The sequence below is a fragment of the Danio rerio genome, chromosome 12 (assembly GCF_052040795.2).
Source record: "Danio rerio strain M-AB ecotype USA chromosome 12, GRCz13ab, whole genome shotgun sequence".
NCBI lineage: Eukaryota > Metazoa > Chordata > Actinopteri > Cypriniformes > Danionidae > Danio > Danio rerio.
Genome location: NC_141032.1, coordinates 19,390,345 through 19,415,175, shown reverse-complemented (window position 1 = coordinate 19,415,175; position 24,831 = coordinate 19,390,345). Strand labels below are relative to the sequence as shown.

Sequence of the window (24,831 nt, the reverse complement as noted above, 5' to 3'; positions counted from 1 at the left end):
TCAGTGATGTTGTATAGGAAATCAATATGTCCCATTTCTAACTCCAGACTTATTCAGAGAGCAAATGAAAGCTGCTTTAGTGTGGCAACGCAATCAATTTAGTTATCTAAATTATAGTAAATTACTTCAGGAGTGCTACAACTTAGCTTTCTAAATATAATGTAACATTTTAAAAACTAAAATACAACCCAAGCTCACTAGAAAAACAAAGTGCAATTTTCAGTGAATGCACTAAAAGCTAGATCAGGAAACAGATGAACATGAATCTGGTAACCTTTTTATGATGAATGTTTTACATATTGTTAAATTGGAAATGTGACAAATTAATGTTATTAGGGTTATTTAAATAACCCATACTAAACACCAATCAAGGGTTAATAAAAACCAAACAGGGCATTTTAAAAACATTTGATGAGGAAACCAAGTCTCTTTTGCTGGTTTTTTTAAGACATAGAGCTTTTATAGTGATATTTTGTGACTCATTTTGTTAAATGAAACTCATATTAAATTCATATACATATAAGACGAGCAACAGAGCAACTGTAATTCGACAGAAAGATAACATGTATTAAATTTGTATCAAAAGGATCCATATTAGTACAAATTAATACTAAAAAACATTGATGCACTAAGAATCTTACTCTGAATATGAATTGAACCAAATATTGACCCAAGTGAAGATTCACAAATGCAAACATTACAAAGTATTTTAAATCAGGTGATCATGTGAAGTGTTTGAAGGTCCTACAACATTTTTTTGCACACTGAACTATGTCAAAATAACTATAAATTGATCATCTTCTCATGTGTCTATTCTAATTTGTGTGGAAAGTAAAGTTTAGTGTTTGCACAGATCTTGTACAAACCTCTTTGTAATACAATAACATAATTGTTTGAAAGACATAAAACCTAAACCATAATGCAACTTAAAGGTTTAATAGTTATGACATATTAAAATAATAAGTATTAAAACAATTTTGGCAGATGAAAAGCGATGAAAAAAGAACACGTTTCATGTTTTTAAAGAAATTATTTTGTTGTATATACACATTTGACTGTAAAAGCAACATCTACAGGCATTCTCTAAATTCTGAGTTCTTATTAATTCTGAACGCGATTAGCATTTTTGAAATATATTATGTTTAATCAACTTTTCAGTAAATGATGTTTCTCATCAGATTGGAAGTGTCAACATTATGTCACTGACACATTGGGAATCGCCAGGTGACCTATCACTCAGAAAAGTAAGGAAACGGACCAATGAATGCCTATGAATTGACAAAGCGCAGTTCCTCACAGGTGCAGCTAATATAATCAGTTGAGTATATACAGTAGCTGGCACCTGAAGAAAAACAAGCCAGACTTTTAGCTTCAGAAGCCTCACAAGTAACTGAAGAGAATCTGTGACACTGATTCCTGAGAGAGGCAATATTTTACAACACGAGCAGTGTCCCCTGTCACAAACGAGTGTCACAAAAAGAGCAGTTTTAATAAAAGAGCAGATTTCCTATGGTCGATCAATGCATCTTTTTCAAGATGTCATTCCAACATGTGCTTTTGCGTGCAGTGGTTTTCTGTCCCTGCGTGATGAGCACGAGTACTGCATCACATGTTTGGGGGTTCAGCATATTGATGTAGTGCTCAAGAAGAGTTCATGCCCTCACCGCAAAAGGGCAAGTAACCACTGCGGTGAGCACTCTGGAAGGCCTAAGGGTTACAATGGGGGCTAATCTGACCCATTCCTATATATATATATATATATATATATATATATATATATATATATATATATATGTATTATTATAATTTATTTTTTGCTTTGCATCGCACCTCCTGCGATGTGACTATGCGCACATCGTGATTTCGATGCTGAAACGATGTATCGTGCAGCCCTGCCACAAACGTACAGCGCCAAAGCCCAAATGAACCGCGCTTAGGCCCACCTCCTCCAACCGGGCAAGGGCCGGCCAAGTGAACCGTGCTTGAGCCCGATTCAGCGCACTCAAACTTCTCAAACGATCCGGGGAAGGGGCCTGGGTATGGTACGGATGGCATAGTGTGAGTAGGCCCTCAGTTGCAGGTTATGGAAGGGACCCCAGTTGCATTGGCATATCTATTGCCTGGATTACTGCATGTCTCAGCTCACTCACCATCTGGAGTCACACATGACTGAAATTGGTGTGTGACTTTCCTCAGCTACCTGCTCCCATATTTCTGAAACCTCCATGTGTTGTCCATACATGAATTATGAAAGACTTATGCTTTGTTCACACCAGATGCGGAATGTGCAAATAAACCACACTATTCTCACGTAAAAAGATGAGTGAACATTTTGAGTTTACTATATTCATTCGCACATCAAATTTGCTTCATTGGCACATCAAATTCACTTCACATCAGACGCAGATTCACATCATGGGCAGGGCTTCTGTCTGGCTAAAGTGGATTTTATTGAAAGAATAGCTTTATGTTCTTTAGGTAGGCTAAAAAAACAGTGGATATTCATTATGTGCTGTGTCTGAATATATTAGATCCTTTCAGAAGTTCATCCAGGTCTGTGAGTTCATCAAATCCAGAAACGTTGCTTCATTCACGTGAATTGCATTTTTCCTCTGCAGAATTCATATTCACATCTTTGCATTCACTTAACATATAATTCAGTCCCGCTTGCCACTTCATCCGTGTGTGTTGTGAACGCAGCATCAGGTGACCTACTAGTGTCTGTGGTTAACACCATGAGGCTAGTCCACCCTCAACAACACATGTCAATGCCCTGAAGTAGAGTCTTTTCACTGTGTGGTGCTCTTCCCACCAAGAAGATGCCCGGACATGCCAGATCAGTGTTGTGTTGTCATTCCTTCAGGTTAAGCTGGAGCAGTGTTGTCACCCTCCACACTGAAGGTGTACACAACACAACAGGCTATTTAATCAATCCCACTCCCCTCTCATGCCCTCTTGGGGGCAACCTCTCAGAGGATGGCCAACTGGATAGTAGATGACATTGCCCTCGCTTACCTGAGCTAGGGTGAGCCATTACCCCCGGGAGTGAGAGCGCACTCATCAAGAAGCAATGCCTTCTCTTGGGCATTAGCATGTCGTGCCTCTCTATAGCAGACGTTTGTGGAGCTTTAAACTGAGCAGCACCTAACACATTCAAAAGGTTTTACAATCTTAGAGTGGAGAAAGTTTTCTCCTAGTTGCTGGGTTATAACTGAGCTTGGTGTTGAAAAATGCTTGATAGCCCATTCTCTTAACCCAGAGATTTCATTATTTCCTGTATTGCTAGTGAGTTCCCTATCTGACAAACCCTAGAGAGTTCATCCGAGAGAGTTCATCCCCAACACCTGACAAAGGAGTCAGGCACTTGACTCATTAAGTTGTCTGGTATACCCGCTTGGTCAACCCATCTTTTTGGGATTGGTTCCAGCTCTGCATGATCCCTACTTGGCTATCCAATAGGCATCATTTAGTCACGGTGTAGTCCCTCTTCTAAGGCAGACTGCTGTCTTTCCTACCAACTAACCATATCATATGTAGTGCTCCCCCTAGACAGGGCAAACCCATATGCACATATTGTCACTAGGTCTCTCAATTTGAGTAGCAGGTGGCCTCCACAAGGTCCGTCCACTTTGGGACTGGCACAATTTCCCAACATACTGCCATATCTCTAAAAATCCCTATAGTCTGCAATTAGCTAGGTAAAAGACTCATACGACCCCCTAGACTTGACTATAAATACTCCCATATTCTGGTAGTTAAGACCCTGGGGTCATTGGAAGGGTGCGCTTTTGGTGATGTTTGTGCACTCTTGCTTTGCTTGGTAAACATCTCACCAAACGTGTGATGGGTCAAGGTGGTATGGCACTTTATATACACATTACCAACACACCATTGAACTTCCCCAAACTGAAGAGGAAGGTACGGGTTATGACCATAACCTACGTTCCCCGAATAAGGGAATGGATACGCTCTAGCTGCGTCCCCAATCGCATACTTATGCACTATTCTACGCCATTTTGTAGTATAAATAGTGTAAGTAGTGCGTTCACACTGAAAACTCTAAAAATAATAAGTGCACTTTAATTACCCGGATGATACACTCATTCGGCCGGTAAAATGAAGTGTGGAATAATGGACACTTCACGCACTCAACGACTGCAGGTTCGCCTACATAGTGGAAGGGGCGGAGCTATCAGACAAACATGTTGGATAACTTTATTTATTTTGGATAGTAAAAGCAAAATTCTCCTACGAGAGTGATTATAGCGCCTCCCGAAGGTGAATGCGGTAATACTCGTGGCAGGTATTATTTGATAATTTGGTCGTTTATTTCACTGATTTGGCAAACGTCCAACATCATTAGGGAAATGATTTGAATTTCCGCTTAGTAAAAAAACATAAGTGTGCCATTTGGGATGACACTACATACATATACTATCCTAATGAGTGTATAAGTACATAGTGCATGAGTGCATAGTGTATAGTGTGCCATTTGGAACGCAGCTACTGTTTCCTTGCCACATCAGCTTGGTCTTGAGCGGATAACTTCTCAGCTTCTTCAGCAATTAAAGCCTAAGTTGCTCTCTTTTATGTGCCGGCTATATTCTCTGCTGATTGCATTAGCTGCACCTGTGAGGAGCTGCACTTTGCTAATTCATCGGCATTCATTGGTCTGTTTTCTTACTCTTCAGAGTGATTGGTCATCTGAAGATTCCCAGTGTGTCAGTGACATAGGCTGTTTCTCAATTCCAAGAACGCAGAGAACGGACTTGTGTTCTTGTGAAGACCGGTCTTGCCAGGTATCCTCGGAAGAACGAACTCAGGAGACCGCGAGGGCAGAGAATGCGTCCTTTGAGAAATGGGATGCTGCGTTCTTCCTGATGGTCACGTGACCTTCACACGTTTTAAATAGTAAATTATTTAAACATTACAGCCTTCATACAACTATTTATTGTTTCCCCCCTTATCAAAATATATACTTTGCATAAAAACATTATAAATATACTCTGCACAATATAAATAAAACAGATTTTAATACGAATTTCAGCAAACAAACAACCCTTAATGTGTTTATTCCTTTATTAAGATGTCCATGGTAATGTTTACTTTCACCGTTTCATTTAGGGAAACTCCTGAGGTAAATAAGTGATCTCTCTTTAATAATAAATCTAAATAAAATGCTGCGCTTCCCACCTCCAGTCGCAATGACTTATGGGACTTCGAGAGCGAGTTTGGTGCTTAAGTCTGCATCAGTGCGTCCTCGATATCAAGATCACATCCGGGAAGTTTCACGCGTCCTCCGTACTTGCGGTCTTGAGTATTGGAACTGAACTTAGGCAGCTGATGATGACGTTGCACGAGAACACGAGGACGAAAGACCGCTGAAGAACGCATATTGAGAAACAGCCATAATGTCTCCATTCCTTTTTTTAGGGAACATAACCAAAAGTTAAAACTTTTTTTTTTAAATGCTAAAATCATGCCATGGTCTATATCAGCAATTGATAACAAAAAAATGATGAACCCATAGATATGGGCATGTAAAAATAAAATGAAATAAAAATAGCACCACTTGCAAAGTGGTTGATGGCAACAGTTGCTCTGGTAGGATTGGCCAGTAAGTATATTTTCAAGGCGGGTCTTGGGGAAGTGTGTACAAAGACCTTTTACAAAACATCGCAAGAATGTGGTACTATGTGCTTCCTCAAATGTATGACCAACCAGTGTAAAACATTCATTGTTCCTGTATATTAAAAAAAAAGAAAATCTCTGATGAATCACAGGCAGGCTCTATTTTGGAGGGCAGACTGTTTTTGGTAAAGTATGGCTGAAGTTGAATCAGGAACACATGATGAAACAGACGAAGCAATAAACTGACATGCAAATGTGTGAGAGACACCATTACTCATAAAAGATGATTTCAGTTTAAGCATGGCTTGGCAAAGGAACTGCTATTAGGAGCATGACTTAGCCAGAACCTTTCCCGGCCTTGTCAAAAGAAGCTCTTTCTCTGCATGGCAAATTCTACTTAATTTAGAGGGCAATTCACTGCTCATTCATCTTCTGTTTTAATCCAAACATTGATCATGATACTACCCAAAAACAGGACTCGCACATGGCACATCAGGGGTGAGATTTTCTCCAGCCTCAGTAGAAATAGTGAGCCTTTCAAGCAGCATAAAATTTTACACTTTGCAGTTTGGGCTCAGTTTCACACATGCTTATCTAGTTTCTTTTGCGGGTGTGACTCTAACTTTGGTTTCGCGCACCTAACATTTTCCTCTTTTTGTGAAGTTTCCTGAATGTGGTTTGTTTGAAGAGATGTTAAAATGTATATAACAGGGGACACTCTGTAACTAGCTCTGTATTGTTAAGAGTTTTCCCTTTAAAAACTGGAATCAATTATGCATTTATTTAAATATTAATGCAAATAAATAAATCATGATTTTTATGTAGAGACCGAAAGACAGTTCTGTAAATATTTTCTGAGAAAGAAATTCATACAGGTTTGGAACGTTATGACAATAAATGAATAAATGACAAATAGGCACTAATGTGGAAACATTAGAATAAATAATTCAATATCATGTTAATTAAAGTTCCCCTATGATGTAATTTAAAATGTTCCTCAATTCATTACAAAGGTCTGATTCAATAGATATATTAAGACTGATTTTTACTTCTGCTTTGAGTGCATGCGGATGGTCTGGCAGTGTCTTTGCACAGTACCATATACTTACTGTGTCATAAACTGTAAACTATGTACACAGTAAAGACTCAGATGATTTTACTATTAGCTTGGTACAACGAGTTTATCAACCAAAGACGAAGCAACCTCCATAAACAAGCACATCAGGTTACATGGTCTACTGTTACATTTTTACCTATAAGCAGAAAGTGGTTTAGTATGACATTTTATGCATGATTGTTTAATAGACACAAGACAACAGTTTGGATGTACAGGTATGCAAAAAGTGTTTATTCACTGTACATCAATTTATAGATGCAAGAGGTCATCTGTATGTTCACTAATTTCATAGATACAGCAGTGTGTATGTACATGTAATTAATATCTGGTAGATGCAAGACTTGTATGTATGCATGATCATTTCAAACATTTAAAAGATCTATTCTGTACTGTAGTCTGTATTTTACTTAGTCATTTGTCTTTGTGTCTCAACAATAAAAGTTCTTCTGGACATGATACCGCGATTATTATGTGTTTGAAGGCAGGTCAAAGTGGACTTACTTTGTGTCAGCCATTGAACAGAATAGGCTGGCATTATGCAAATGTGCCATGGATTGCATATATCCTTTATCAAATTAAAACTGTAATACCTGATACCTCATTTCAGTTTAGATTATATTCTTTTTTTTTTCGAGTTACACAGAATCACTTTATTTATCATGTACTTTGTAAGAGGAAACAAATCTGATGTGCAATATTAAGGCAAAGGGCAGAACATCAAACTCCCTGAGGTGAAGGCAGAGGGAGGAGGTTGAGATTTTTATATTTACAACAATAATCTTCAACATTTGAATGCTTTGATTTTTCATATTTAAAGATGTTTGTGTGTTGCTGTGCATCCCTGTGTGTAATAAGCAATGTGCATTGGATATGCCTTTAGATCAGGGGTAGGCAAACTTGATCCTGGAGGGCCGGTGTCCTGCATAGTTTAGCTTCAGCACTAATCAAACACACCTGAGCATGCTAATCAGTGTCTTCAAGATCACTAGAAATCTAATGGCAGGTGTGTTACTGTAGATTAGAGTTGGAAATAAACTCTGCAGGACACCGGCCCTCCAGGACAGAGTTTGCCCACCCCTGCTATGGATGCTTACACACTTTTTAAATAACAACAGCAACCGTAAACACCATTGTTGTCACAATCATCAGCGATCTATACTTGCAGATGGCTGGTATACATGCCGATCACTATAAGGACTACAAATCCGCTGGTAGGCTATATGGACTACAAGTTCTAGTCATGCACCACACACACACTCACACCAGCTCCTGATCCTGACTGATTATAAGGACTTTAAGTACAACACACACACACACACACACACACACACACACACACACACACACACACAAACATATGGGCTGAGTGTTTTTACCTTGCCTTGCTTTGCTGTGTTTTTACCCTTGCCTTGTTTGTTTGTTGATGTTGTCTGCTGCCTGCCTGCACTGACCAATCGCCTTGTATTTGACTACAACTCTGGATTTGCTTGCATACATCTGTTTGCCCCTGATTGTGACCCTGGCTTGCCTGACCATTCTCAATTAAACTGCATTTGGATCCCCAACTCCCTGGTCAGCATCCTCTTCACGTTACAATTGTGTTCAGACCACCTTTGATTTGGATAATAACACTGTCTATTTCAGTTGCCCTAAAACAGCAACGTGCCAACAATGTACATACCTTAAAACACCTGCTTTTTAGACCAGCACATCCATGGGTGCATAAATGAGTACAAAATACATTTTATTTTAAAATAATGTAGCACAGGATGTGAAAATGATATTTGAAGAAGGCTGAAACTAGCAAATATACGTATCAAAGAAGTGTCAAGAAAGAAGAAAATGTCAGTCAAACTGCAGTAGCAACTTAAGACTGAATTTCAAGATGGAAATAAAGCAGAATTTAAATGGATTTGCATATGCTTTTTAAATTTATATTTTTTGGCATGCAACGTTATAAATGACCACATTCTTAGATGCGCTATTTATTATTACAAATAACAATTTACAATTAGTTTTCATTTAATTTGAAAACATCTAAATGTACTTTTTTAACTCTATGATATACTATGGCCCATTTCCAATTCTATTTTTGTACCCCTACCCTTTCCCCTTGGCCCTTGAAACAGAGTGTGAAGGGCAAGGGCTTTACAATTTACCTTTAAGAAATGGGACAGCACAACAACAACCGCACACGTCATCATATGTCATTGCGATCTCTTACTTCAGATGAGATTGACAATCATGACTGCTGTAGTTATGCCAGTTGCATTATATTTTGGTATTTATCTTCAGGAAATCACTGAAGGCATATACAGTATCATGTTATCATAACAATATAACGTGACAATAAGGTCGTAACTGCACTATGCAGATAGATGGTGTATACTGGAAAATTTTTGTACCCCTTGGTTTCGAGTGTGGTGCTTAAATATCTCATAGCCTTATGCCTTCAAGCTAAAGAGAATTGGGACACCCCTACCCCTTCACGTAAGTGCAAAAAGAGGAGTCGGGGTAAGGGGGAGGACTAAGGGAGAGAATTTGTATTGGGTCTATTTCTTATCTGTGTGGCTCTCCAGCTCTGACTTTTAAATTAATCTAAATAAAAATGCTTATTCACCAATATTAAATACATTGATCTTTACACTAACCAGCACAGTTGGTATTAAGAACAGACACAACATTTTAAATCAGTATGAAACATCATAATATGACTCGCAGAACAAAGGTAACAACAACAAACCGAACACTACTTTGACAGCGTTAAGCAACCCAATTATAAAGAGAGAGAGAGAGGGAGAGGAAGAGAGAGAGAGGAGAAAAAAAGCCCCCTCTATTGCCATTGTTTGGTCTGCTGAGTGCCTTTGAGGGAGCTGTGGATAGAGGGAGGTCTAAGTATCCATTTAGCGCACAACACCCAGACAGTGCAAGGGAAATAAGCGTGCCTTTCTGTCAGGAGTCAGAACAAGGGATTACATCATGCCAGACTTGAAAGCAGCAGATCCAGACAGCCACTCGATGAGAGACAAAAAGAGAATCTCTAACCAAGAGGAGGATGATGTAACTTGACACATTTATTGTATTCCGAGCACGGGACGGAGCTCGAGGTAATTGCTAGCCAAACTGAAAGCTTGGATATTTATGTTAGGTGGCGGGGAAACAAAAGAAGCACTGTTTTAAGTTTAACGACGCATCCTGTCATGCTTTTTATCATATCTGCCTATTAACAAGCACTCTTTAAAGGCAACTTGGGAAAAAAAGGGGGAAATAGTCAGCATGCTACCTATCTCGTGCGGCCAGGCCCCAAATCAAATAACGCAGCCAGCGAGACTGATTACCACATGAGAGAGAGAGAGAGAGAGAGAGAGAGAGTCTGCCAAAAATAGAGCTTTAATTTCATTAGAAATGAAGAATCATGTTTCTCAACATCAGCAGAGTTTCAAGGCTGTCAGGGGATCCGGGCTATGGAAAAGATCCGCAGGAGTGTAACTGCCAGCCACACAGAGGTTAGCTGCAAAAATGCCCTATTTCAGCACAATGACGTAATCACTTACAGGCACAAAAAGCTTGCTAAGTTTGGTGTGCTGTGACAAACCTGCACGCAGGCTGGACAGGAAGTAAAAGCACACAATAGGAAAGGGTGTAGGCAAGACATCACTCAGTGAGAGTAACAGAACGGGCGATTGAGTCAGTGGCTCATATCTGCAGACATCAATATTGCCTTTGTCATCCTTTAATGTCAAGCTGAGGTTTGCATAACTGCATTTTTAAGTGACCTATGAACTGCCAATGAGTAAATCAGATTTAAGTTCTCATAAAGAGGTCACGATGGTCATTTAGTACTTGGAAGGGAAAGGTAAAACTTGCACACCCTGGATTCAAAGAAATGTGACTTTAAAGGAGACACGAAACACTAAAACACATTTTTTTTAAGCTGTTGAGAGTCGTATGTGTCCCACACAGCTAAATACACTATTAGGACACATATATTTCACTAAAAAGTGAAAATTGGCTGTTTTTGCGTTATTTCTAGTAAATTCGTACTTCCGATTTGAAACGAATTTTTGAAGCTGCGTCACGGCCATGAGATCTTAGTGTGTATTTCAGCCTGTAGACTGGACGTCTGTGCCTGGGAGTACCTTATTACGTCTCTGAGTGTGCTGCATTAATGCATGAGTAAGACTTGGTTCAAACCAATCAGCACGCTCTATTGTGTATGCTCTGCAACTTCATTAATATGCATGCTAGCTTCGAAGACTGTACCTGAAACAGTGTTCAGACGGCAGAGAGACGCCACGTTGTGTTGCCAAAAGTGGGAAAAGAACAAGAATTGTTTGGAGATACGGGTCGTCCGTGTTGTGTTTATAATAAGCTGCAGTGAAGGTTTTGTTTTCATTTTCTCTCTATGAGAGCGCTGCTGGACTCACGTGTGGATCTGTGCATGCGACAGGTGGCAGAAATACGTTTGTACAGAACATTTTTTACCCAAGAGCTTTTCGCATCTGGAAATTGTGAAATCCGGATTTGCTGCTCGTCTACTTTAAAAAAAGATGCAGCTACATGTATGTATTGATTGTCCTGTCTCCACAGATTTGGTAAATGTGTGTGATTCTACCACTTAGCCCCTCCCCCTACCCCTAACCCTCGTTTTGCGTGTTCACATGAAGAGGTAAGGGTCTCAAAATTCTCTTTAGCTTAAAGGCATAAGGCTAGGAAGAAAGGCTAGATACCCCTTGAAACAGAGATTTTTTTTCAGGATACACTCAAAACCAAGGGGTACAAAAATTCCCCAGAACACACCAGCCACGTCAATATTATGAATTTGTACAACAAACAAGCATATGTTTTAAAGGTGCAGTATGAAAAATTTGACATCCAGTGGTTGAACTACGTATTGCACTCCAGGATCAAAACAAACAAAAGCGCAGTTTGCTAGATTGAGGCGAGGAGCGAGTGATTTGAATCGTGTTCTAAATTAAAGCAACGGCAACCGATAGAAGTAATATTTTCCATATTAAAAGGATTTTTTGTTCCAGTTTTTGTTCTAACCAACACCTCGAATTGATATATTAGAAACGGCTTCTATTTCTCACAAGTGAACAACAGAAAACTGACAATGATCACCTCAGGTAAACCTCATGTGTTTTAATCAGTGTTAAATGCTAACAATGTGAGTTTGAATGCCATTTTGCAGGACATTTGCCATACTACTGAAAGCAGCAGCAGATAGTTCACCTCAGATATTGAAATTGAGCTTTAGAACTAAACATGTGATTCAGCATCTACATTTAATAATGTTAAAGAGGGTTAATATCTATTAAACAGATTATAAACCTTACCATTTCATAAGTGAGTGCTTCTAAATAGCTGTATTTAAATTTCTGTCATTTTTCGTCTGGTGCAAACAGGCAAATTGCTCAACACTACGCATCTCGTCATGAAGCGCGTTTATAGTGTAACCTGCTGAACTACTCATCCATTGTTTATGTTCGTAATATTTATATTATTTGCTAATTAATAACCTCATGTGAAATTGAATCTGTCTCATTTTTGAGTTCATATGATACTGTCCACCGGAGGTCGCGTTTCACTCACGGACACATGCTTTCAGAACCTTTCGATATGAATGAATGAAATATGCGGTTTTCCACCAAGACAACACAAAAGTGCTAAAATATAATTGGCTAACACGTCATTGGACAGATTAAAAGAACATAAAGAGAGCGTTCCAGAGAAATGCAGAGTATCTGACTTTTGTTTTTCAGCATTGTTTTTCAGATAAACAAGAATGTCCACTTGGCATGTTTCTTAAATATTTGCAAACATATTATGGTATGTTTATGCTTTAGAAGAGTCAAAAACGTACATGTAGCACCTTTAAAACATTCATAACGGTGTTCGTGTTTTATTGTCATGTTTAAAAAAAAAAACGCAAAAGTAAAAACCGGTAAATTTCACTATCTATGATCCATAATAATACCTCCTGTTAAGCAGTCCCACAACATTCTGAAACTCAATGTGGCTCAAATACCCTGTCAGAAAAGTCTAGTGGCTGGGAATGACCTTTTTACACTGTCTGGTATTCACCTTATTCTCCGCCATTTGAATCTTTTTGGCTTGAGACTTCCGGTCTCATTCACTTCCATTCATTTTTTGACATTAAAAACTGCTCGTTACGCTGCTTGATGTTGCAATTTGATATTTTCTTATAATATTATTCTACTTGGTCTGTATAGTCATGCAAACATTTGTTTGTAGAGCAAGTAGTTTGACCGTTTTCTGCCGTTTATTATTCCTAGTCATTTCTCCCATAGGCGACTGAATCGGAAGTTCTAAGACAATCGCGAAAAAACAGGCACACTTTCGCATTTTAGGATAAGGTCAATATCGTTAATGTTGTTTCTGTGTGTTTACATAGATGTATATGACCAGGGTGTAAATGCACAATAAAGTTACGATTTTATTGCCACATTATATCATTATGATAACATGATGTCTTCAATGATTTCCTAAAGATAAATACCAAAAAAAACAAAAAAAAAACACTACTGGAATCACTACAGCAGTCGCGATCGTCAATCTCAAGTGATTGGGATTACATATAATGAGGTGTGCAGATGTTGTAGTGGTAAATTTTGAAGGCCTTCCACATCACACTCTGTTTCAAGGGCCAAGAGGAAGCGGTAGGGGTTAAAAAATTGAATTGGGATTGGGCATTAAGAACTGTTTAGAATCACAAAAACATACATAATTAGGTATAAAATGAAATTTCATTTAGTATAATGTGTCATTTAAAACACAAAATGTCATTTAAACAAAAATGATGTTACTTATTTTACAGTATTTAATGTTCAAAAAATGTTTGCTCCCTAAAGAGATACAAATAGTTACACGTTACAAATAGCTACAGGTTGCCAACATTATTCAAAATATCGTTAACTGTCACCTTAAAGTAGGGCTAGGTGATTTGGTCTAAAATCAGAATCTCGATTAATTGAACATTTTAACCCCATTAAGATTATTAAACGATTGAAACAGCCTTCCTAGCACAGTTATAGAAGCAGACAGACTCTGTCAGTTTAAAACCTGAATAAAGACACATCTCTTTGCATTTGCATACAGTTACAACACAAATTTGAAATCTAAATCTTCCAGTTAGTCTGCATTATTTAGGGCATGTATTTTGAGGTCTCCAACAATCTATATAGAGGTACGTTTTCAGAATGAGCCTGGGTTGTGTTTATTAAATTAAGGTTGCATTACTTGATTGTAAAATAATTGAAGGAAACACACCATCCCTACAATCTATGATACTGAACATCAACAGTGAACAACTAAAACACATTGCCTAAAACAAACTTTTCTTATTAAAAAAAAATTAAGCAAAATAAATAGTTTTCAATGTTTTTCATATTAAAAGAAGAAAATAAGCAGTATCTACAGTATCCAAGAGTAAATAACTCATATATATATATATATATATATATATATATATATATATATATATATATATATATATATATATATATATATATATATATATATATATATATGACTCATATACTCATATAATAACTCATATACATCCTGTAAATTATATTTTAAACAGTGCAATTCTTGCATCTTCTGTAAACAAATACTTTAATGTAAATAATAATTTTAATGTAATGGACCCTACGTGTGCGCTCAACACAGAAGTATAAAATAAATCAGAGCAGCGTTCTATGACTCCATATGCTTTAGGGAAAGTAATAGAAAAAATTGATCTGGAAAAAGTTGATCAATTATAAATTCTGAATGTCGATTTCGATTGCTTTTCGATTAATCATCCAGCCATTCAAGTAACTTTACACAGAAAATACTACCACCAAACTTTTGAACAGCAGCGTGCACAACTAAGAATAATATACTGCAGTTGGGGAAGTATTTACTCAAAGTTTCACACTGGAAAGAGTGCCGAAAATCTAAACCGTTTTTGTAGGCATTGGCTCAACTTCCTCATTCGAATCTTCTCTGTCTTTAACCACAAAAGCAGAAATGGTTCCGCACGAGCTTAAGCAAGCTTGCCAAAGTGGAAGTGAATTTTGATCAGATTCTAATTTTGAAATGTACTTATTCAGCCTCTTACTGTGTCGCCGGAGAACAGGCCCAACCACCTGTTACAGATTACATCCTGTGAAGCGCAGGAAGAGCCAGACCCAGTGTTTTATTTTCAAAAATGCACCCTCTTTAGTTTGTGGTAGGGTGTGTGTGTGTGTGTGTGTGTGTGTGTGTGTGTGTGTGTGTGTGTGTGTGTGATTGTGGCACATGTCTTAGACTTAAAAACATCCTCGAAATGATTATGGAGGGATATCAGAGGTCTCAAACAAGTTATGTCACTCCAGTTCATAAAGGACCGTGCCAGCGCTTGCAAAAGTTGCATTTCACTCTCTCGTGTTAATTTTTGGCAGCTGGAGGAGAATGTCAGTGACAACAGACAGCTAGAAAGAAAGATTTAAGAAAGAAACTGTTGCAGAACTTGATTAAAAACATCCGAACATTAAAAAAAGGTTTTTTTCCAGCCAAACAGCAAGCTGAATCGGTCAGGAAATCGCACCGGAGTTGGCAAAGCACCTCTGGCCATAACGTATGTTCCATAACCCCAGTCAAACCGCTAACCTGAAATGTTCAGTAATATATCAGAGGAAACAAATCAGAGTCAAGTCCTGAGAGTGCTGCGATCCACATCAGGCACACCACAGCCCAGCAGCACGCATACGCTTCATTCATCTTTTGTAAATGATACACGCTCATATTTCCTCCTCATTTCCCTTGCACATGGAAAGCCACTGGGAAAACCAAAAGTCTATTGAATGAAAGGGCAAGGCTGTAAGGACGTGACTGTTGCTGCTTTCAGGTTAAAAGAAATATGACTGTGCTGGATTTTCTTGGGTTCTATGGCTATTCTGCTAATATCATCACATATGAGCAGATGTCATACAGTAAAGAAACCGTTGAAGGTCATCTTATATAGTGCTCATTTTGAATCAAGCTCTGAAAATCATTTGCAAAAAAACAGATATTTAAAAGCTTCTGAAAGCCAGGAATGCACATTATGAATCCCATGAAGCTTGAGAATGAGCTCTTAAAACTTTTCATACTGTATTTACACTTTGATGTAAAACAATATAACACTCCTTAATAAAAAATTGTTTCTAAACAAGGCAAAAAAACAACAACAAAACAATCAGGTTTATTTCTGTAAAATATTTAAGAAAGAGATACAAAGATAATTAGTCAATTTAACTTAACACAACTGGGTTGCCGAAAAAAAAAAGTAAAATAACAGCCCTTAAACTACAGAAATTTACTGTAAAACAACATTAAATTGCAGAAAATTCCTTAATTTAAACTTCTGGTAATTTTATGTAATTCAAGCTCTGTTATTTTACAGTAAATTTCTGTCATTTAACGGTTGTTATTTATATATTTAAACTGTAATATTAAGATTTTTTAGGGTCGTTTTTACTTTGTCGCTTTTTAGAGTGCAGTTTTTGTTTTTTTTACTGAATGTAATTGTTCAGTGTTTATTTCTGAGCCATTTTTGTTCGTTTTAATGTGTTTTCTTTTTAAGCAGTGGAAGTATATGGAATCTAACTATGCTATTGTAATGTGAAGTGACGTTGACAAGGGAGATGCAGATCCAAATGCAGATTTATTGAACAGAATGGTCAGGCAAGCAATGGTCAACACGGGCAAACAGATATATCCAGGCAATTCAGTCGTGGTCATAAAACAGGCAAATGGTCAAAGGCAGGCAGCAGGCAGGAATAAACAATAAAACAAAGCGAGAGTCAAACACACAACAAGCAAGGAAAACACGTTCACATGAACTGTTTAACATGAATCAGCCATGAGTGTCTCAAAGTGAGCCGCATATACAGTTGAATCAGAATTATTAGACCGCCTTTTTTTTTTTTTTTTCCCAATTTCTGTTTAACGGAGAGAAGATTTTTTCGACACATTTCGTAACATAATAGTTTTAATAACTCATCTCTAATACCTGATTTATTTTATATTTGCCATGATGACAGTAAATAATATTTGACTAGATATTTTTCAAGACACTTCTTTACAGCTTAAAGTGAAATTTAAAGGCTTAACTATGTTAATTATATTAACTTAGCAGGTTAAGGTAATTAGGCAAGTCATTGTATAACGATGGTTTATTCTGTAGACTATCAAAAAGAAATATAGCTTAAGTTATAGCTAATAATTTTGACCTTAAAATGTTTTTGAAAAAAATGAAAAACTGCTTTTATTCTTCCCAAAACAATGCAAATAAGGCATTCTACAGAAGAGAAAATATTATCAGACATACTGTGAAAATTTCCTTGCTCTGTTAAACATAATTTGGGAAATATTTAAAAAAAAAAAAAAATTGAAAGGGGGGCTAATAATTCTGACTTTACCTGTATGTGTGTGTAATCAGTACTTGAGCAGCATAAGCTGTGTGAGTGCAATCAATGCAGACTTGGAGCAGTGTGTGTGTGTGTGTGTGTGTGTGTGTGTGTGTGTGTGTGTGTGTTGCATGACAGGACAGGTTTACTGTATATTGAGACATTGTAGTCCGTGTAAATGTGAATGTTCTCCGGTGATTTATGAAGGTTAGGTCGCTGGAGATCGTAATAAACAAAGTATGATCAATAAGTCAACATTATCGAACTTTATGTTTTACACATTGGATGCCCCTTCCAGCCGCAACCAAGTGCTGGAAACACCCATACATACTCATATTCACAAACACACTCATACACTATGGCCAATTTAATTCATCTAATTCACCCATAGTGCATATCTTTGATTTGTGGGGGAAACCAGAGCACCTGGAGGGAAACCCACACGAACACGGGAAGAACATGCAAATTCCACACAGAAATGCCACCTGGTCCAGCAGGGACCTGATCCAGTGACCTTCTTGCTGTGAGGCGACATTTTCAAGTCATATGGACTGTTTTAGGTCAAGTTTAATGTAATGTAAGTTCAACTGACTTGTACTGTAATGTTGATATGATTGAATTTGATTTCAATTTTAGTGTCTAGTTGTCTATAGAGATATTTTATATACAAATAAAGTTTAAAAACTGAAAATATTGTGATATAATAAATATTACCATTCAATATAGAAAAAAGGAGAATAAACATATGCATTTAGTAAATTTTAAGTTTAAATCTTATCTGACAAAAAAAATCACTGTCAAATGGACAAAATCAGGTTGTTTAATGGACAGTGGTAAAGATTGATAAAGATTTCAGTTATTATTTTAAATTGTATTATTACATTAAAATGTATCGTTAATTTTTGAGTAAAATTATCTATCTATCGATGGATGGATAGATGGATAGATAGATAGACAGACAGACAGACAGACAGACAGACAGACAGACAGACCGACAGACAGATAATTTTTAGATCGTTTTACTAAAAAATGAAGGATACATTTCACTGTTTACAATTTAGAGCTAGAATCAACTTTTAATGTTTTAATGCTTGAAACCCATTTATGTATTCTCCTAACTTAGGGCAAGAGTTACAGACTTACAGCATTCTTTCAACTTCCAAACCTCATTTTGCTTTTGCATTGGTAATCATTTTCACACACATTAGACCTAAAGACCTAAAAATTGAGGTCAATAGGCACTCTGAGGAGTCGTGCTGTGATGAAGCAGGAAGTGTGAGGCATTCGTTTTTTTTTTCAGCATGCAGCTCGAATCTGTGAAAATTATTTCCAGACTGCATTTCAGCAAGTGCCAGTGGCTCATACCTGACTACTGCCCCCAACTGTCCAGCAGCTGCCATTACACACACAACTGCTAACACGGTGACATCATAGCAAACAGGACAATGAAGAAAAAATGAAGAAAAAATGAACACATTTTATAGGTTTTACTAGTAACATCATTTGGAAGAAGATCAAGCTGTTTAATTTTTTTTTCCCCTTTATAGTTAATAATGCACTATAAATATGCAGCATGCATTATCATATTAATGATACATTTACAATTTAAAATAAAAATGGGGTGACACAGTGGCTTAATGGTTAGCAAAAAGGTTGCTGTTTTGAGTCGAGGCTGGGGCACTTGGTCTTTCTGTTTGGAGTTTATATGTTCTCCCTGTTTTGGCGTAGGTTTCCACAGGGTGCTCCGGTTTCTCCCACAGCCCAAAGACATGCCCTATTGGATGAACTAAACTGACCGTCGTGTATTAGTGTGTGTGTGTGTGTGTGTGTGTGTGTGTGTGTGTGTGTGTGAGTGAATGAGTGTGTATGGGTGTTTTCCAGTACTGGGTTGCGGCTTTGTAAAACATATGCTGAATAATGTGGCAGTTGATTTCGCTGTGGCGACCCCTGATGAACAAAGGGACTAAGCCAAAGGAAAATTAATGAATAAATAACAATTGGTGGAATGTTTAATTGTAATTGTAACACTTTAGTTTAAGTACTATTTCTCACTATTAACTAGTGGCTTATTACCTATTTATTATTAAAATATTGATTGTTTGTTTGTACTTGATGTATATTCAGCATGATCTTATTTTATACACCTAATCCTACCCCACAGCTAAGCCCAACTGCTAGCTTCACTGTTAGACATTGCCACAATTTTACAGTTACTTACTTCAAAAAGACACAGTGAAACACCATGTACATTCTTTAAGGTTAATGACTGCAATTTGCACTGCATTAAGGGTCTTTTTAGAACACACTATTGAAAAAAACATTTACAGGTAGGTTACTTAAAGAACAGTTATGACAAATTACTGGCAACAATGCTTCCAGTAATTTTTTTTACCACAAAAATACAGTGTTAATAACTATTCATAAACAGGAAATTGGGAGTATACTGATATAAAATGTCATAATAAATGTTTTTTTTTATAGTTTAAGTTAATTTATCTATAAAAACACATTTAAAACAGCCACATGACTGACCATAGTGCTGTCCATTAGACAAAGTAAAATAAAAATACAGATTATAAAACATATAAATAAGCCAAAAGAAACGACTAAGTGGCGTCACGATAGCGCAGTGGGTAGAACGATTGCCTCACAGCAAGACGGTCATTGGTTCGAGCCTTGATTGGGTCAGTTGGCATTTTTTGTGTGGAGTTTGCATGTTCTCCCTGTGTTGGTTTCCTCCGGCTGCTCCGGTTTCCCCCACAGTCCAAACACATGTGGTATAGGTGAATTGAACACGCTAAATTGTCCGTAGTGAATGTGTGTGAGTGCAAGAGTGTATGGGTGTTTCCCAGCAATTGAGTTGTATCCGCTGCGTAAAAGGTATGGTGGATAAGTTGAAGATTCATTGCTGTGGCGACCCTGATTAGTAAATGGACTGAATGAATGAATGAATGAATGAGAAACATTTCAAAATGAAGCAGAAAAGACTATTAAAATAATATTTAAAGGCCAAGGTAAAAAGGTAATTTTTAAGATGTGTTTTTAAAATAGAAAGAGAGATTTGCATCGTGAAATAAAGTGTGGTAAATCAAATTTCTTCATGTAACAGCCATAAAGCTTTTTTTTTCATTAAAAATGTTGAAAGCTATTTAATACATCTGTGAAAAAAGTGATACTTTTTAAAAGATTTGAACAGCAGAACAGCATATATATCTCTGAAAAGGATTTGTTATACATTAATAACTGTCACTTTAAATTAATCTAATGGATATTTCCAGAATGAAATCATTTCTGTAAAAACAAAGCAACCCCAACATTGAGAAATATTGTATATGTAACATATGTTGAAGTTTAAACATAACCACTGCAATTATGTGGACAATTTATATAAATTGCCCTATACAATGAGCACAATAATAAATCAGTCCTCAGGGCCCCATAAATACATCTTTTTAAGAAACCAAAAATAAGAACTGCACCTCTGCTAAAGTAATTTTCCTTTAAAATATGATACCGATGAATACAGATGTAGCTAGGCCAAAAAAGGTTACAAAACCTCAAACGGAATATGATAATATGTGCTCAGAAAACAAAGATGTATGTAGGGGAAGAGAAAAAAAAAACAATACAAATGAAAAACACAGCCCACTAAAACCCAAAGATCAGAAGGGTTCAAGGAATTTCAAGAAATGGCAGTAATGTGTCTCCCAGGAGCAGTGTTTTTCTGAACACATGGGTTTTCTCACAGTAAAACCAAGTACTGACACAAAACAGAATAACACTTAAAAGAGTCCAAAAAGCCATGTCTTGTTGAAGTGGCTTTAAAATAACTATGATTTGACAGAGACACAGTTAAATGAGAGCCTACATTGACTGCAGCCTGCCAGACAATAAATCAACTTAATCTCTTTGGAAAAAAGACTCCAAATCTCAATACAGAAAACTGGGCAATCATTTGTGAACAATCTAAAAGGGAACGTTTAGGGAAAAAGAGATTAATATCGTAATTTATTCACCATCAACTCGTTCCAGTATCTTTCTTCCGCTAACCAAAAAAGGTTGACTGTTGATGGTAACATTTGACTATAGTATTTTTGTTACTATGGGAGCCATTGGTTACCATCAACTGTCTAGCAATCAGCATTCTTCAAAATATCCTTTTGTATTTACTAAAAGACATAATCATACAGGTTTAAAGCAACTTGGGAGTGATAAGATGATTTTTTTGATGGTAAACAATATGACTTTTTAAAGGAACACTCCATTTTTACTTAAAATTAGGCAAATATTACAAGTCACCTATTTCAACAGTTGAGTTTTACAATTTATTTGATCCATTTAGCTGAGATCTAAGTCTGGGAGGGCGATTACAACTTCTAACACACAATTAAATACACATTTTGCAAACCACACAAAACAGGGCAACAATTTTAATTACACTTACATTTTATGATGCGGAGGAGGAAGAAACTGGTTCAACAGTTACTGATAAAGTCCCATACATAACAGCAAGGGCGATTTTAGTATTTTCATTTTAGGAGTGCTCAACTCTTTCTAACCTAAAATAAAATAAAAAAATAAAAATAAAAAATAATATATATATATATATATATATATATATATATATATATATATATATATATATAAATTATATATATATATATATATATATATATATATATATATATATATATATATATATATATATATATTTATATTTATTTATATTTAAATATATATATATATATATATATATATATATATATATATATATATATATATATATATATATATATATATATATATATATATAAAGCCTAATATTAATAAGTTAATATTAAGTTAATATTAAGCCTAATATTTACAAGTTTGATACTAATACATATAAAATTGATTGTTTAATATGGGTTGTATACTAGTATTCAACTGTATTATATAGACAGGCACAGCCATTCTGAATAAGCCAAATAGGCTCAACCCACCTGTTTATTGTAGTAAAAAACTTTCTATATTGTGCATAAATGCATTTATTGTTTCCATGTATTAGAAAAATAAATTGCCATTTTTCTTATTAAATGGCATACATACTGTATATATAATATATACTTATATATACATATACAGCCTAACAACGCCCATGCATAACAGTCTTTGTTCTTCCTTCCTTTAATAGCAAACGGCTGACGAGTAGGTCGCGTAAGTTATTGTATCAAAAATTTGAAAACTGACCGGACCAAACACAGTACACGGTTAGCTATACAGTGGTGTTGTTGTGAAAATGAACTTTAACTCTTTTTTTCCCCGCAGCGGAATCATCATCTTTCAAGGCATCTATTCATGGTATGATCAGTCCCGTGATCCTGTTATTGTCTGAAGTCAAATGCGCTTTCACGTTTTACCAGATCTGTAACTACATATTTGGTGATATACCATATCGTCGCCAACACTTTCAAGAAAAGATCCAAACCCGACTTGATTCATTTATTCGACTTTGAGTCGACTATTTCGTTAAAAAATCTGCCTTTTTCAAAATGGTGCACTTTCACTGTGCACTTTCATCCTCAGCTGGATGTTTTCATTCACTTAGTGCTGTGTTACACGCTGCATGGAAGCTCATTTTCAAATACCCAGAATAGGGGCTCTTTAAATAAAATAAACAAATCTAAATGCTTTTGAAAGAGAGAGAGAGAGAGAGAGAGAGAGAGAGAGAGAGAGAGAGAGAGAGAGAGAGATGCTAATGTTTTAGTTCATTGATTTATGCTAAGCTAAACTAAAAATGCTCTCAACAGACCTGAAGTAGGGCTCAATGGATTAAAAAAAAAAAGTGAAAACTCCAGGCGACAGGTAAAAAAAAGTAGTGTTTCTTTAGGGCTTCTTACAGCCTCAACCCTCTTTGAAATTGCATTCAGTTTTGTGAAAGTCCTGTGCAACTACACTGTGGCATTGATCACATGGCCTCCATCTCCATCCAGACCAATTCAGATTAATTTTTCAGCTGCTCCAGTGCAGCCGTTTTTTAGTGTATCAACAGAGCAGAGACCCATCTGCCTCTGCCCTACTTCTGCAGCATTGTGCGTGACACCGCAACCATTTAAAGTGCCGTTTTTTCGCTAGCGACTCCTTCACCATTTTCAGCTGTCTCATTCCATTTTTCATTCATCCCTTAATTTGCGATGCAGCTCTTTTTCTGAGCCTGTGACTTTTCCCTCGTCGTGTGCATTATTCACAGTTTCTCAGAAGTTTCAACACCCAGAAGGCCCAAACCTGACTCCTCCATTTCCATATTTTCTACTTACAGACTTCTGTTTTACCATTTCAAACACGTCATACTGAGAATACCAATTTGGACCCTAATGCAAGACCTGCAGTCCAGAGGCAGCTGGAAAACAGTTTAAGGTTGAGATATGGGGTCTCTGAAGACCACCAGCCCAGGGCAAACCTGAATGGATGTAATGGAGTGGTGGACCTGTGCATTTGAAAGCAGATCTGAGACTGCTGAACAAACAGTCCAGCTATTTTTATGTTATTCCATTATTATATGCTGGACAGTCCCTTTAAAAAGCTTTGGTTCCATGTAATGGGTGTCAAAGGTGAACAATTTACATTACCAACATTCTTCAAAATATCTTCCACGCTCAACAGAAGTGGAATAAAGTGTGTTTGTGTGTGTGTGTGTGTGTGTCAACTGGCTGACAAAATTGTTGAAACAACAAAATATTTAAGCAACCTTTGTCTTTTATTCAGAGGTAGCTAGGAAAATAAAAATACTGATAGATTTGCCATATTTGGAAGTAAAGATCCTTATCATTTTACAATGAAGGATAATTCTGTAAGCAATAAACCGACATGCCTTAATGTCCTGGATGGCAACTCATTCAATGTTTTGTCTTAGTTGCCTTCTTTTTTTGCCATTGGTTTATTTAAAACCTGTTTTTTAATTAACGTTCATTTTATATTTACATATATTGCCATTGATGGTGCTTTGTGTTTGTGTGTCACTGTGTGCCTATATAATAATTTCCAAAATAATTCATTTATTTTACATTAATATTTAATAAAACAAATTTGTAAATTTTTTTCATTCATTCATTCTTTCATTTTCTTTTCAGCTTAGACCCTTTATTAATCAGGGGTCGCCACAGCAGAATGAACCGCCAACTTATCCAGCATATGTTTTATGTAGCGAATGCCCTTCCAGCCACAAGTATGCTATTCTTATTATATAATTTATATGTTAGTTACATGGCCTTGCTAATTCAGCTGAAGCAGGCTGCTGGATTTGGGCCCCGCATAAATTAAAGGTTTTATTGTCAATTTACAAGATGTACTAAAAATATGTTTAAACATTTTCTTAATGTATTCTCTTATGCTTACCGATGTTTACAATGTTTTTCTTTATATTGTAATTTCCTATAAATGTATAAAGATGTTAGTTGTGATTGAGCTTAATACAAGTAAAAATGCTTAAACTAAAGTTTACTTTAATAGAAGTTCACTTAATAGAGAATTTTGAATAACTTTTGAAATCTTCTATGGATATTTCTGAAATAAGACCAAATTAAAAAATGATGAGGCTTCACTGGGATGCATTTTCAGCAGAAACAATGGCAGACAGCAAAACCAAAAGTCATATTTCAATTTTAA

The 24,831-nt window shown here is 36.5% G+C and overlaps 1 protein-coding gene across 2 annotated transcripts in view; it reads right to left on the bottom strand.

The window, feature by feature from the left end:
* Positions 1 to 24,831, bottom strand: part of rnls (renalase, FAD-dependent amine oxidase) — a 184,622-nt gene that overhangs the window by 150,904 nt on the left and 8,887 nt on the right.